This window comes from Cricetulus griseus (assembly GCF_003668045.3).
Source record: "Cricetulus griseus strain 17A/GY chromosome 1 unlocalized genomic scaffold, alternate assembly CriGri-PICRH-1.0 chr1_1, whole genome shotgun sequence".
NCBI classification, from domain to species: Eukaryota; Metazoa; Chordata; class Mammalia; order Rodentia; family Cricetidae; genus Cricetulus; species Cricetulus griseus.
Window position 1 is genome coordinate 232,500,466 of NW_023276807.1, and position 14,246 is coordinate 232,514,711.

Here is a 14,246-nt window from a genome sequence, read left to right on the forward strand (position 1 = left end):
TACAGCAACACATAACTGTGAAGTAATGGAGACCAAGGGATAACTTTACAGATCTCCGCTGGAAACTAACTAATCAACAGAAACAGTCCTCAAGAAAGTCAGCACAGCAAATGAACACAAGCAGCAACCTGGTTTACTGCTGTGGAGATACTCTGGACTGCAGCATGGTCTTTCCATCCTCGGAGAGAAAGCAGAGCTGCTGAACCCCAGGATGGCGTTCACTAGACAAAAGATTGTACTTTACTGTATTTGAAAGGCCACTTCAGGTGGACAGTCTTCTGTCTTCATTTCCTCTTCTTCCTCCTCCTCCCCCTCCTCCTCCTCCTCCTCCTCCTCCTCCTCCTCCTTTTCTTCTCTGGCATCATCACTATTATTATTATTTGTGAGTTAGCATATAAAATAATGGGTTTCCTCATGGCGCTTTCCTGCATATCAATACTTTGCTCTTAGTCATTTGCCTCTTCCACTCCCCTCCCCCTCCTTCCCCCTTCTACCTCTTGTCGGTTCAGTTACCACCCATAGTTACCACCCACTTCTGCCTTCACACCATGCATATTCCATTACATTCCTTCTCTTTTTCTCCTCCACTTAAAAGTCTGTTCTACCCTGTCATCCTGTCATAAGGTCCCCTTTCTAATTCTATGATCATAACGCATATTCATAGATGCAGATACACACACACACACATACCATGTTAAAATACAGGAACCACATATGAGAGAAGCCATGTAGTGTTTGTGTTCTGGAGGTTAGTCAGTCTGACAGGGATGAGATGCAGTCTGAAGTACTTTCACTTCCTGGGTCAGACTTATTTCACTTAGTGTAGTGATCTCCAATTATACTCATTTTCCTGCAAATTTTTAACTTTTCATTTTCCTTCATGACTAAGTAAAATGGCATTGGTAACATCACCACACTTAGTCTATCCACCCATTGGTTTATGGAGAACTAATCGAAGCTATCATGACTAGTGCACCAATAAACACAGATGTTATCTCTGTAGTAAAACTTAAGAGACTTTGGGTATGATCAGGGCCAGTGCATCTTGGCTCATATGGATATTCCAGCTTTAGGTTTTTGAGGAATCTCTGTGCTGGTGATTACAGTCTCTGCACAAGCTGACATTCCCGCCAGCAGGCTTTCTTCCTGCACAGTATTCATCAGCACTTGTTTGTGTTCTGGAGGTTAGTCAGTCTGACAGGGATGAGATGCAGTCTGAAGTACTTTCACTTTGCATTTCCTGGGCGGGTAAGGATATTGAACCCCTTTTCAAATATTCACTGGCTGTTTGTGTTCTTCTTTAGAGAAGCATCTATCTAGTTTGATCGTCCATTTATTCTTTAGAAGTAAGTTTTTTTGTGTGCTTTAATTTTTTTTGGTACTTTATATATCCTAGATATTAACTCATGGTGTGTAGCTGGAAAATTATTTCTCCCACTCTGAAGGTATTCTTTCTATTCTTCTGGTGGTTTCTTTTGCTATGTTAAGAGCTTTTTAATTTCATGCAGCCCAATTGGTCAAGTCTTCAGTCGTTTTCTATGTTATCAGAGTCCCTTTCAGAAACTCGTTGTTCATGCATGCATGTTTAAGTGTTTCCTCTACATTGCCCTCTAGCAGTTTCAGTGTTTCAGGTGTTTGATGCATTTTGTTTAATTTATATAGAGTGAGAGATGTGATTTTTATTTCACTCTTCTACAGGTGGGTATCCAGTTTCCAAAGTACTAGCTGTTGAAGATACTATCTTTGGATATCTTTGTCAAACATTAGGTGACTGTATCTGTGTGAGTTTTTTTTCTGGGGTCTCTATTCCATTCCATTGGTCTACATGTCTCCTTTTGTACCAGTACCCACAGTTTGTTACTATGGTTCAATAGTGTTATTTGAGCCTAGGTATTTGTAATTTTTCTAGTATTTTTTGTCTACTTATGATTAATTTGCTATTAGGGATCTTTTGTATTTTCATACAAATTTCAGGGTTCCTTTATCTAGTTCTTTGAATCACTGGAATTTTGATGGAGATTTTTGAATCCATCGAGCACTTTTCGTAAGACAGCTGTTTCACTATTTTCAATTAACCTATGAACACGGAAGTATTTCTATTATTTGTGTTTTCTTCAATTTATTTCTTATGAAGTTTTTGCTTGGATCATATTTAAAATATTCAGAATCAATATCCCTTAAGTATGACACAAGCAAAAACCCGGGGATGAGGGTGGAGACAGAAAGGAATCTATTTCAATTCTTTTTGGCTTTGTTTTGCTTGGCCACAAACTTTCTATGTAGCCAGGGGATAACCTTAAATTCATCCTAATTGTCCTGCCTCCCACTCCCAAGTGCTGGGATTGCAGACCTGTACCAACCTATCACTACCTGCCTTACTTTATACAACTTTTCATTCTAAAATGTTTCTTTGTTTAAGTTGCATCCAGCTTAGGGATTTTTATAGTTTATTAACCATGACATGAGCCTGAACTTGTGTTACACATTAGTGACTGAAAGAGGAACAAGGTACAAGATCCTCTCACAAGCTTGAGAGGAATAGAATAAGAGTGGCCTCATTATAGATTCTGCTTCTGAAGGTTTCCTGAGAAATAACAACCTTTCGAAGCTGTAGCTTTCTGAAAGGAACTGACTTACAGACTGAAGAAATATTATAGTTACACTAAAGATTCAAATTTAATGGAGACACACCCTGAAAAAGTGTCATGCCAAGCACTTGATCAGAGTTGGACAGCAGCTGTCCTTAGCTGAGAGGCTTCATGGAAGTCATCATAAGGTTGGCTCCTAGTATCAAAGATGAGGTCCATCTGGCCAACTTTTGTTTCCAAAGTGAAATCTTGAGGAAATTTACTATAGGCCTCTGAGCCTGCTGGTTTATCTTAGTTACTCTTCTATTGCTATGAAGAGACAAACACCATGATCAAGGAGACTTATAAGTGAAAGCGTTTAGTTAAGGGCTTGCTCCCAGTTTCAGAGGGTGAGTCATGGTGGCCATGGTGGGGAGCATGGCAGCAGGCAAGCACTTATGATGCTGAAGCAATAGCTGATATCTGAGCCACAAGGAGGATGCAGAGAGACAAGGTGGGCATAGGCTTTTGAATCCTCAAAGCTATCCTCAGTGATACACCTTCTCCAACAATGCAACACTTCTAAATACTCCTTAAACAGGCTTCCAGCTAGGAACCAGACTTAGAAATGCATGAGCCTATGGGGCCATTTTCATTCAAGCCACTCCATGGTTGAATGAAAAATAGAAAAAAAAGAGGGCAAGAATGTCTGTATTCTTTTAAACCAAGCAATAAAGGACTTTCTCTAAATGCTTAACTTGTTGTAAGCAATGTTTACATTGGAAAAACAAAGCAAATGAGAAGGGTGCTCACTTGTGATGTGTGGCAGTGATGTAGACAGCCACCTTGGCTAAAAGAGCCCAGAGAGCTGGAGAGAAGGAATTAGCACACCCCTGACTTTAGTATCATACAATTAGTATTTCCATAATTAGGTTACTGGGTGAAAGTGATTTAGCAAATTCGATCTGCAAGAAAAGACAATCAGGAATGTAATAAAGCCAAGAAAAATGATAGCAAATGGCACTTTTGTGATAAGTCCTCCTCAGAATGCCATGCTTGCCCAAACATGTGGCAAAAGGCAAAACCCTTGCCAACAATTTTGGCTCTAAGTGAACATGAGAGTTAGGGGGAAATATATACAGTAATCTGGTTTCCACAGTTGTAGTCATTGGTTAAAATATTGACGTAAAGTCTAGGAGGCCCTACTGTTTGCTTTATAGTGGTTGAGAAAGATTGAAAAGTTACAGCCATGCTATCATTCAACTTTCTGGAAAGTTACTGGCAGTTACTTACCTTAGTGTATAGGGAACTGTAATTGAAGGACTATTCGAGCCTCCCCCTATCTGAGGGAGCTGTGCACTCCTTTGCTAGAAAGCCTGGCCTGCAAAGCTGCTCTATGAACTGTGTGATCATCTTCCTTTTCTCCAAGGGTCAGATGTTGGCACTTATGATGGGATTTGTTGTACATTGTATATATAGCTTGCATGATTTGGAGACAGAAAATGCTGGAAACACCATTTCCTGGTAATTTCACACTTTCCCCTCTCAGGACTGATTCCTTTCTCATAGAAGTCACCCTCTTTGGTTCATATCTCAGAGGTCACCTTGGCATTGGCCCCTCAAAATTTTCATGTGAAACTGATGGTCCTTAATTTTCAAACTTGTGCTAGATGTGGGTGCAAGCCCATTGCATCATCATCACACCCCTCAGCCTTCACCCACCAACTCTGAAGGCCATGTTGATTAAAAAGCTCTCCCTGCCTTGAGCCTCCTGAAGTTCTGAGGTAGTCTTGACAGAGCTCTGACCATCTTTACTCTGGAAATCCTTGACTTTTTCTTCTGGTCTGTGGAAAAATAGAGAATTACCAGGCTGAGAAAATTAACTTCATTCAAATATTTTTCTGGGTTCTGGTGTTTATTTTCTCTATGGTCTGAAATGTGGGGCCAGCAGAAACTTCTAAGTCAATCAGCAGTCCCTGAGACAAGTTGAGTGGACCGAGTCCAGAACATCTCTACTCGTGTTACAATCAGAGAATGCTTGACCTTTTTCTCTTTTCAATAATGTGCTTCCATGATGATTTCCCTCAGGTAAAGGCTTCTGTAGATGCAGTACACTTGAAAACCACCAGGCTAAGTTATCATAGGTTCTAAGACTAAGGATGCTAACTCCACCATCCAAACCTGACTATTTTACATAGCAAGGACTAAACACCATCTCTCTGGTATGGAGAGAAGAGAAATATGCCTTGTATATCTCCCCGAACATTTTGCCTGACACATGAGGGATGCTGATGGGGCTAAGACATCATCTAACCTGAAGAGCAGCCTCTAGCATGATAAAGTCTTCATTGATGTCTACTTAGTCACCAACTGCAGCCCTTCAGAGCTACTGGAACCAAAATGTTAACTCCCAGCTAAAATTGGGCTATTTAAATGTAAACTAATTAAAAGCAAATACAATTTAAACTCCAGTTTTATAGTCATGTTTCTACAAGTTCTACTGTGTGGGGTTTACATGGAGGTGTGACCAGGTAAAAACAAGCCAAGTGTTTTCTGGCTGTGAGATAAATGATGTCGTTGTTGAGATTTTCCATCATGACAGAAAGTTCTTCTGGGTCAAAAGGTCTACTGAACCTCCCTTTTATAAAGCATAGGATGTCCTAAGAGAACTGATACTTCTAGAACACCAGGAAACACATGAAGCCATGGATCTCATTTAACACCTTTAGTAAAAATAAAACTCTAAAGAGGCAGTATGGTCTGCCAGTCACCAGGCTGTGCCTCCTGTCCTATGCTCCAGTAGCCTCCATCTGTGCCCACACCCCTGACATCTCTACCATCTAAAGACAGAGAACCCAGTACCAGGCAGCTCAGAAGTTTGAAAGGGGGCATTAAGTTTTATACACATTCAATCAGCTTCACGCATTTAAATAGAGACATTTAAACTCACATCAGGCACAAGCAGATGTGGTGGGAAATACTGTCAATTAGTGAGCAGCTAATTAATCTTTCTTTGCCACATGCACTCTGGCAAGATCTAGAAAGTGCTGTTTTGCTCCGAGCTGTGGGAGTGCTTGCTATGGAAACAAGGCATGATTATAATGTTGATTTCTTGACTCTGTGCAGAAGCTGGCACTGGCGGGTGGAGGGCAGCTCTTGCCAGCAGCCACCCCGAAGTTAGAAAAGGCAAAGGATTAGAAAGTGGAAAGATACTTTAATTAGTGAACCAGGGCATTTTTTGAGTCTCCATGTTTCATACAATAAGCATCTTTTATCCTCATAGTATCTTCAATTCAGATATTCATCACTGTATCTGATTTCCGAATCTCTGTGTGGTTGTATTTTGCAATATACAGAGATCCAGATTAATGAGAGGACTGTTGCTCTCCAGGACCTGGTCCCGGGCTATGCTCACTCCAAGAGCTCAGAAATTTCCTACTTTCTACTATATGTATGGATGGATGGATCATTTCTTCCTTCCTTCCTGTCACTATCACCCTGTAGCTACCCGTTTAGAGAGAGATGCCCTGAAAATGCAAACAAAAATTAGCATCTCTGTGTATCAGTCTGGCCAGAAATCTCAGTAACCACCTGAACAACCTCGTGCTGAGAGCATGAACCCTGTGCAAGCATGATGTGGGCATGAGGCAGTATGTTGAAGAGATCTTCATCTCATCCCAGAAACGGACCCCTGACCTCAGTCACAGTATGGCAGACTGTGCATTTGTGTTATAAAGAGTTCAAACCCTGGCATCAAGTTAGATGCTTTGACTCCCATCATCCCTTTGGAGTTGTTCGTTAATTTTATGCTCTGGATCCTCTGGTTGTAACTGGCCTTTTTACTTGTCTAGATAACTTCCATTGGTTCATCAAAGTTCAATTGAAGTAACTTTGACCTGAATCCTCTCTGACCACACTACTTTCCCAAGCAGAAGGGAGAACTGAACACTTTGGTTTCACTGTTAGGGTCTCCCTTTCACTTCTATATCTAATACATCACATTAGATTGTGGTTTATGTGGTTTATTAGATTGTGGTTTATGTTTATTATTGATATCTTTACCACTCTTTAGGATATGAACTTAACCTTTCTGAGATGTACTTTCCTCATCAATATACTGGAACAGTTCGGGTGGTGGGGGGTGGGGCAGGGTATGTATTTTCAAATTACCACTAAAGAGGTCATGTGGTTTGCCAGTCACCCATGCTGTACTTCAGGTTAAGTATTCCCCCAGACTCCATCTGCACACACCCTGACTTCATTTGCTATCTTGAATAAATGGATGGATGGAGGAGGTAAGAGTATATATGTCACTTTCAATGGAATGGTGTATGAGTACCATTTGGTCATGAAAAATGAAAAGATATTTACTAGATATGTAGTATGTATTCTGTTTAATAATAGCCTTCTCAAAGTTTAGAATTAATGTAAAAACTGAGAACAAGTTTGTTGAAAACCCAATGTTCTGGTCACTGGGCACATTTTAATTTCATTCATGTATTCATTTGTCCAATAAGCATTTTTCATAAGTATGCATATTAGAGATTTATGTAATCTTAACAGAAGATAGACAAAAGCTTTCCTTTGAAACAGTTTAAAGGTGATACAGGGAATACTGAAGCAATGGATAAGTAATTAGAAACTGCAAAATGAATCATGGACATAAATATATATGCAAATATATTTGTATGCAAATATGATTGATGATGTCCAGAGGTTGTAATTATGCTCTGATTGTAATTGAGAAAAGTTCATGAAATAAATGGAACTTGAATGGCCCTGGAGAGTATTATTTTGGAGGGACTGGAAATATTATACTAGACACAATGACATTTAACTTCATGGAGCTTACATTCTACTAGGCAAGACAGACAATAGAAACAGAAGCAGTAAATACATGGTGTCAGGAAGTGGTGGGGACTATGAGAAAATAAAGTAGGAAAAGAGAAAAGAGTGTGAAAAATGACAAAAAGTGCTGTTGGGGGGAACAAGCCCAAGGAAGTGCTAAACTGTGTCATTTGAACATCGACCTGAATACAGTAGGGGAAAATTGCCAGAAAAATATGTCAAGAAAGCCATCTCATGTAGAGATGGCATCAAGTGTGAAGTATGAGGAAAGAAAGAAGGACAGCCAGGCATTGTGAACTGAGGCAAGAATAATAGAACATGTTCCCAGAGGGTAAACAGGAGCTAGCTCCAACAAAGCCAGATGCACCATGACAATGACTTTGAATTTCTTTATAGCTATGCTACAGGCAATCCAGGACTTTGGAAAATGAGGGACATGATTTTGTTTGACTAGTGCATTAAGAACTGATCTTATGAAATCTGGGCAAGGAAGTAAAAGTTTGGACAATGACTACTCAGAGATGATGAGGATAATAATGACCATGACAGTGTTAGAGAGCCAAGAGCTATTTTAAGTGTTTCACATATATTAGCATATCTAGTGCTACCAAAGCCCCTTGAGGAACTTACTGTGTTACTCCCTACCTTACAGATGGGGGAAGAGTGTAGGTGGTCAGGATGGGATGTGGACTCATGGTCAACACACTTCCCTAAGAAACACCAGCTGCGATGCTGGTAAGTTAAAAGCAGCCTGTGGATACATGTTGAAGGGAAAGCCCATAGAATATACTGATGAATTAGATTTAGTGTTAGAAAGTGAATAGTTGGTGAGAGGGAATTAAAAAACAAAATTGCATGTAAAATATGGTTTGAATATTTGTATAGCTTCAAATTCATGTTGAAATTTAATCCACAATAAGAGGTGAAACTTGAGACACTTGTAAGTCTATGAGGTATTAGTGTCCTTATAAAATGTTCTTTGCCATGGCCACATCAAGAAGGTGCTGTCTTTGGGGGAGAAAAAAAAAGAAATGTCCATATTAGTAGGCACAAGTCTTGATTTTAGAATCCCAACTTGGGGTGATAATATGTAAGCTTTTGCTGTTTATACTTTTCATAGTCTCAAGTATTTTGTCATAGCATCCTGAGTAAACTATGAAAACCTGCATCCTTTGCAATTAATATTCCAATAAGTAACAACAGGGAGGGAGAAAATCCCCTTTGTTCATTTAATTGCTTTTATGTGTGAGTATTATATAGTCAACATAAATATTTTGAAGCCAAAGCTCAAGTATTAAATATTACTAATTTATTACCAATAAAGCTACAGTGTTATTTCAATAACAAATAAATGGTAAGAAATGAGTACCCCCACTGCGCCTGTTAAAAAAAGGTAGCAGGACTTTTGGGAGACCATAAAACACTCTCCATTGCCTTTTGATGTTTCCTGAGTGAAACATACACAATCCCTAGAGTATAGTAGTGAAACAGCCTGAAAACTGAAAGACAAAGGGGGAAAATCCTTATGGATGACATTTTTCTGATTATATATGGTTGCTAGTGATCCAGTCACTTAGCAGTATTCTGAATGCCCACCATGTACAGGTACTCTGACAGCCTGTGGAGGAGGGGCATCTTTAAAGGTTAAGACATAGTCCTGCCCTCAAGGAACCTCTGATAATGTGAGGAAGAGCAATCTAGTAGATAAAAATACTATGTTTTTTTTTTTCTATCTGTAAATTGACTCAGTTTATCCATGTGATCCACAGTCATTCCCAATGCTGTTTTCCAATTGTGATCCACAAACAGCACATGACCTTTTGGTTCTGAGAAGGCTGGAGTGTGGGTCTTGGTGTTTGAGTATAAGGAAATCACGGATGACAAAAGACGTTCTGTTACAGCTGGGAAAGCTGGTGCGGACAGACCAGTAGGGATTGGTGAATTGGCAATGATCTCTCTCTCTCTCTCTCTCTCTCTCTCTCTCTCTCTCTCTCTCTTCTCTCCTCTCCTCTCCCCCTTCCTTACTCTCCTCCTTCTCAACATGGGAGCTTTTTATTTTATTAGTTTTAGTGTTTTACTTGTATCTATTGATTGTCAAAACAACAGATTTTGCTCTAACACTTTCACGTATGCCCTTCCTGTTATTATAGCAGTCCTCCATCTTTGCACAACAGGGGACTTTTCCTCTCCATTAGGTATGATGGATACTGCATTCTTCATCCTTCAACTCAAACATTAATATGTTAACCATGATAGGTGTGGCAAAGCTGAATAGTGCCAGCCAGTATAAATGAACATGGAGGTGAAGCTGAGGCATTTTATGTTTGTTTTAGTGTTATGAGCAAGAGGTCTAGATAGACTTTGTTCCACTCGGAACAGTAAGGGGAAATTAGGCCTGTAGAATAGATAAGCCTGGATTAACTGTGATTACCTCTTCACTTAACTGTAGAGTCCTGAGACTTGCCTTCTAACTGAAAATGGGGAAGTATTTTGTAGGGCTATTTTGAAGATTAAATTAGATGGATATAGATAAAGATAAAGAACATGTATCAGACATCCATTATACTGGAGCTACCCATTATTATTGGAGCCTGATTCTCAACTCTAACCCTAGCAAGACTTAGGACACGGGAGATACTCCTTCCCAGGTCATCATTGCATGTCTCTAAGAGACCAGCTGTTTCACAGTGGTCCTTGGTTCCCCTCAAACTCCTTTGCCCCCTTGCCAGGTAGAAAGGTGGAAGCTCTAAAATGCTTTTATTTCCTTCAGGATGTAGGTATAGAACTTCTGTTTCCCACAGGGATCTCTTCATCCATACATTAATATGTTATTACATCTGTACATACATACATACATACATACATACATACATACATACATACATGGCATTGAACCCTACTATAAATCCTTAAGGCTAAGCCTAGCATTTTAAGTTTATACTGATAATAATAATAATGACACATAATCTTAATTTATGGATCATCAACTATCTGTCAGGGCCTATATGCTAATCAGTCTGCATAAATTAATATAGTAGAATGTTCAATGACACAAGGAAGTTTCTTTCAATCATTTAATTCATAATTACTTATGCTTTTGTCATAAACAGTAAAACAGAAAAGTTCAATAACTTCCTTTAAGTCACTAAATCAAAATGATTTAAATCAAAACATATACCTAAAATTACTTTATTTGTCTAGGCATGTGCTAGGCATTGTACAAAAGAAATTGACAGAAGATAATTCTTGTCAGTAAGAATTTACTGCTCAGAGAAGGCCAATCAATATCCTGTATCACTGAGGATAGTTCAATAATTATATTCTGCAGCAGCAGGAGTCAATCTTGCAGAGATGTCAAAAAGATAAGGAAAAGATGAAATGCATAAAACCCCCATTAGCAGGAATCCAGCTAATTGTAACAGTCTAAACTGTCACTTTCTCATCTTTCCCTGCCTTCATTTTCTGCTTCCTATTTTTAGGACACAGCGACAAATGACAACAACATTTCTCATCAGGGAGGTAAATGATGTGGCTGATGTTTGTGATTCCGTGGATGTGCTGGTAGGTGGTTGTCTCGGAGGGAGAGTGAGTGACAGGGAGCTGCCAGCAGACACAGGCAAAGAATACAAATGACTTCCCATAAAGGATGCAAGCAAGAGCTTTCCTGCAAGAAGACGGGTGCAGGGGAAGGGGCTTGCAGAAAGCGTGTGGTTAGGGATACAGCTTCTTTCTCCCCTACATGTTCTAAGCTGTAGCACAAACCGATGATGCTGACATAGTATGAGGCTGAAGGCAGAGTCCTCTCAGACTCGAGTGGGGAGTGGTATGTGTGTGGGAAGGCTTCTTTTCACTTCTCTGATATTTCTTTATAGTTTGGGGAGTGAAAAGCAAGCTTTCTGGTCATGTATCTACTGCTCCTGGTGCTGCCCAGAGCAAATTATTGTTTAGATACATGAAGGTAGGAATACATTTTGCCCCAGGGATGTTTACCTACATCTTTCATCTCTGCAGGAGCTAGTGTAAGTCAGTCTTGCACATTGCTGGCTAGAAGATGCAGGCTGCACTGAAGTACTCACGCAGTGCTGGAGTCTCTACAATCTAGCCATCCCAAGGAGACCCAGATTCCATTCTGCTTGAAGTCAGATTCTCACCACTAAGCTTTAGCTGCACCCAAACTTGAAAGATATACTTGTACAAGTTAGCACTGCACAACTCCAGGGAGCTCGCTGTTTCATGATGGTCCTGGAATCATCTCAGACTCTCATTCTCTCTTCCCAGATCAGGTATGACTTATGATCACAAATGCTTTCGATAACAGAAATACCCTAAATTCTTAGAAACCAAACAAGGGGAAGGGTTAGTCTCTTTTCTCCTTTATCTGGGTAGAAAGTAAGCAATACAACATCTGTCACATTCTAAGACTTCAAAACAGAATAGGAAAGACAATTGCCTGTGCCTTAAATTTGATTTCATATAATCATTTATTTGGGCTTTTGTACTATAGGTGGTAACAGCCTATCATAATCCATGCACAATAACTCATATTTTGGCTACCTAATCACTAGAACCCTTCCATGCTGAAAATTATTTTGTGAGCTTTCCACCTCAGAAAGAGTTCTAAATACTCAGTCTATGAATCAAAAACCTATTAGCTGAAAGTGAATGGTGGTTTGGGAGGTTCATTTGTAATTCATGACTACCCTGAGATAATCCAGGCAAGTAGAAATAAAGATCAGATGGGATACACAGACAATTAACAGATTTTTAGGTGACTGGAGATTGGGCAAATTAAGGGGTAATGTTAGCTTGCTCATTCTGGAGTTGAAAGCAGGAACTTTGGGGTTTTAAATGCCAGCATAACCTCTTACTAAATCCATGTCTCCAAAAAAAGTGGGGAGAGGGGGGCCTCAGAATGCCTGTCTCAGTTTAGTATTGCCATGTCTTTTATTCCAAATTAGGAGTGGTAGTTGTCCCATCTCCATTTTCTTGAGTTTACAGCAGGGACTATATGAAATTCATGAACAATTGTGGCCAATTAGAATTACATTATTTAATATGAGCAGCAAAATTTCCAGATGGAAGCTACAGTTCTTTCTGATTTCTCAAGTTCAGATAATACAAGGCATTTTGAATCAGCCTCTCTCTGCACACTTCCCTCCCCCTGAGAGGACCCCCCTAAACAGACTCCTCATCCAGGCAAGAGAAAGGTTCAAGGACCAAACACCTTGAGTGGGAGGAAATGACAATTAAACCAATTAGCCATTTCAAAACCTCCATCTAGTCTGAAGACAGGTTTTGTTCTAGCTTCTTTATGTTTCAGATGCTCAGAATGTTTTTTACATGCGGTAATCATTATTCTATAATTACATTAAATGCTAGCTTTTGCGATCTCTCTTGAACCCTGTGAAGCAGTAAAGCAATCCACCTAGGCCGTGCTGAACTTTCTAAATTAGACACAATATACTGATTTAATGTGGATACGGCTAAAGCCCAGTGGGGATAGCTCATTATTTGTGGTGGTAAACGTTAACAAATGGGCAAGGATGAAGTCATTGCATTTCGGTTTTCTCACACACACACACACACACACACACACACACACACACACACACACACACACACATACACACACACTTCACAACACATACACACACCTTTCATTAAATTACTGCTCAAGGATATTTGTAAAATGGTAATCACAAGTCTTAATATAAATTAATATAAATTTACCAGAATAATCTGGTAAATAGACACCCAGTGAAGATACAGACTCTACAGACCCTAATGACCCTCTGAAGATCTGCCAGGCAATGGCCACCATGGACAGTCCAATTCTTTATTTCTGTTTCTAAAGGAGAAACCACTAAATCATTATTAGTGAATTTGAAGAATTTGAAGATCAGAGAGTGATAAATGTTAGAATCTGCTAACAAATGCCGATTCTTTTATCCTGTAATAAAATATAATATTTGGTGTCATCTTTTCTGTGGTTGAGAAATACTATATGTACTTAACAGATAAAATTCATGTTCAAGACTCTTGATTTTCTACAACTTCCCTCTGCCTCTACAGATTGCTGGAATAATCTGGTAAATAGACACCCAGTGAAGATACAGACTCTACAGACCCTAATGACCCTCTGAAGATCTGCCAGGCAATGGCCACCATGGACAGGGCCAATGTATTTTGCCAAGGGTCCAACCTGCTGTCTCTTTTGCCTGTGTCTACGCATTTGACAATTTTTCTTGTCAGAGAAAACCATCTAGTCATCATTGCTGTTTCCAGAGAAATCAAGCAATTTCTTCAAACTCCCATTAGCAGATGTTAAATAAAGCAAAGGCTAGAAGTGGAGAATGCACAGAATCCTCAAAACTGAGAGTTGAAAGGGTCTCTAGAAATCACCCAAGAATTTCTTTCTCTTTATAGAAAATAAATCTGAGGCTGCTTTCTTGGTAGTGGAAAGCTATTAAATGCAGCTCAAGTGTCTCTGGGGTATACATCCACTCCCTCTTGGTGCAAAGATCCCCCACCTCCCATTCACACACTATGATAAAAATGTGATATTGTGCTTGTATCCAGAAGTAATAAAGCGTAAATGTATGAGAAAAATGCATATTATGAGTGCATGCTTTAATTTTTCTCTAATGGAGATCTGAGAATATGACTTTTGTTTCTTTATTTTATTTTTTGGTGTGTATGTGTGTTCAGATATGTTTGAAGGTGCACATATGTGCATATATATGTGCAGGACAAAGATTGGCTTCAGACATCTTCCTCAATTGCTCTTTACATTGTGTATCTAGTCAGAGTCATTCAGCCTAGTGTTCACTT

At 39.5% G+C, this 14,246-nt stretch overlaps 1 long non-coding RNA gene across 4 annotated transcripts; it reads left to right on the top strand.

Moving 5' to 3' along the window:
- Positions 1 to 1,033: 1,033 nt before the first annotated feature.
- On the top strand, positions 1,034 to 14,028 carry LOC113832671. Of its 4 annotated transcripts, none has more exons than XR_004772568.1 (5): positions 1,034 to 1,248; positions 1,699 to 1,781; positions 10,895 to 10,976; positions 11,427 to 11,698; positions 13,488 to 14,028. It is a non-coding gene; the product is annotated as an uncharacterized LOC113832671 (long non-coding RNA). The 4 variants fall into 4 exon arrangements; XR_004772567.1 differs by having other exon boundaries at positions 1,238 to 1,346; XR_004772569.1 differs by lacking the exons at positions 1,034 to 1,248; positions 1,699 to 1,781 and adding an exon at positions 1,266 to 1,346.
- Positions 14,029 to 14,246: the final 218 nt, after the last annotated feature.